Below are 2739 nucleotides of genomic sequence, written 5' to 3' on the forward strand. Positions count from 1 at the left end.
ATTCCATGTATATATTCTGGAAGAGGCAAAACTTCGAGGACAGTAAACAGATCAGCGGTTGCCAGGGGATGATGAGGAGATAGGGCTATGAAAAGGTAAAACACAAGGGATTTTTTTAGTGCAGTGAAACTATTCTGTCCGATAATCTAATAACAGATATACAACACTGTGTATTTGTCAAAACCCATAGAAATTAACAGCACAAAGAGTAAACCTTAAGGTACACAAATTTTTGAAAAAGCATTTAGGGAATTGAGGAATCCCAGGATATAATGCAGAATGTGACAAAAGAATATCATTTTATTACAAGTGTATAAAACAATCTCATTGAAATGGGATGAAAAGAAAAGATACTGAGCTAAGTAATTTTGGAAATTAGTAGAGTTTGCAAGACTAAATGATAAAAGAAATGTACATAAGCACTGTATTCTATTTGATGAGAGTGTTTCCTATGGGCTATGGGTTAACAATTCTGAAGCTACTATACATGTGTACAAAAATTAAACAAAGAATGGTGGATTGTAGTAGCCAAATTTCCCACAGTAGTTTAATTAGGAGTACAGTTAAATAAGGAGAGAAGGTAAGAATGACATATATGTGTAGTAAATTGTTATAATTTCATGTTGCCTCAGGAACCATTTTGAATGTAAGTTGGCTTTTCTCATATCAGAAGCAGGGTCTAGTCACCTTTGACTAAACTTTACAGTTCTCTGCTCATTCTCAGTATTTCAATGGGTGGACCAAAATATCTGCCTTACATACAACTTGCTGGTGACCGCCTTCTTATGAAACAGCTAGATAACAACCTACTTGACTCACCCTGCTGATCCCCACACCCAACATGGACCACGATGATATACTGTAGTGGTGCCCTCTTAGTCACAGTGTGACTCTGTGAAACCTTTGCCTGCTTACCTAAACCCACCCATTAGACTCCCTACAGAAAACCTGCCTGGGTAATGCCCTGGATCCCAATAAAGCCTTTAGTCCACAGGTTCCCCTCCCATCTGCTCTTCATCCACTGGTTGAGAATGTGTGTCCTGGGCAGCTCCTCCCTTCCAGTTGGCCCTGCGAGGCAGGCTGCCTTCTTCTCTCTGGGATCTGTAAGTATAAACTGCTTCTAATATTTCATGAGTTTTGTTGAGTTTTCTGCCATTCCTTACTTGACCAACATTCCCAAATCTAATTTCTTTCATAGTCAGGGATCTTCTAGAGAATGTCTATCTTGGTAGGAATAAGTTGAGCACAGGTCAGCAAGAGTCATAAGGGCATCTGCCAAATTTCCTGTGAGAGAGACAACTGGTCACATGTTGGACGCCTAGGGATTAGACCATCCATGAGAATAAAGAAGTAATCTGTGAAATACACATTGTGAACGTCCACAGGCCCCATAAAGCAGGATCAGACTTTAGTGCCACTCTCCAGAGAGAGGCTTCATGACAAAATTAAAGAAAAATACAATGATATGGTAATGCATTAGAATGGAAGACATTATTATGAACAAATTCTCTTAATGTAGAGATACATGGTTACTTAAAGAAGCATGTATGTTTGCATGTGTGTGTATACATATGTGGGTTAATAGACACACATCTATTTCCTTCCTCTGTCATCTGAGAGGACCTAAAACAATGACACCCCGGTAACAGGGAACACACCAGGCACTCAGCTCTTAGCTTCAAATACTTATTCTCCAATGAAAAGACTCAGGGCTCCTTGTAAAAATGGCTGACTTTAGGAATGGGAGAAGGAATATATAAAATGAGCTTAGAGTTTCTTGTAGTGCTAGAAAGTTAAGCATTCACATAAAGACAAAAATAAGAATATTTCAAATGTGACACAGAAGCCAACTGAAACAGCGCCCAATGGCCAAACCTGGACAAATTCGAGCAACAAAATAAGCAGACAAAATATAGATAACTGATATTCGACAAAGGAGCAAAGGCAATACAATAGAGAAAAGACTGTTTTTTTGCAAAATGGTGCTGAAACAATTGGACATCATAGGCAAAAAAAGAATATATGTATACTCCTTACAGCCTTCACAAAATCAACTCAAAATGGATCATAGACATAAATGTAAAATGTAAAACTATAAAACTATCAGAAGATAATATAGAAGAAAATCTAGATAACTAGCTGTGGTGATGAATGTTTAGATACAACACCAAAAATATGATCCATGGGAAAAAATTGATAAACTAGACTTCATTCAATTTAAAACTTCTGCTCTTCGAAAGACACTGTTGAGATAAGAAGACAAGCCACAAACTGGAGGAAAATTATTGTAAAGGATATATCTGATAAAGGATTGTCATCCAAAGTATAGGACACAAGACACTTAAAGCTCAACAACCGACTTTAAAAATGTGCAAAGATCTATACAAGCTCTTTACCAAAGAAGATACACATATGGCAAAGAAACATGTATGAAAAGATGCTCAACATCTTATGTCATTAGAGAATTGCAAAATAAAATGATTTACCACTATACACTATTAGAATGGTCCAAATACAAAACACTGTCAACACCTAACACTGACATGAATGTGGAGAAACAAAAACTTACTTCATTGCTGGCGGGAATGCAAAATAGTACAGCCACTTTGAAACAGTTTGCCAGTTGTTTTTACAAAACTAGACATACGTTTACCATGCAATCCAATAATTGTACTTCTTGGTTTTTACCTAAAAGGGTTGAAAGTTTACATTGGTACGTGTAATCACAGCTACTCAGGA

This window comes from Cebus imitator, unplaced genomic scaffold (assembly GCF_001604975.1).
Source record: "Cebus imitator isolate Cc_AM_T3 unplaced genomic scaffold, Cebus_imitator-1.0 Scaffold3, whole genome shotgun sequence".
In the NCBI taxonomy this organism is placed as follows: domain Eukaryota; kingdom Metazoa; phylum Chordata; class Mammalia; order Primates; family Cebidae; genus Cebus; species Cebus imitator.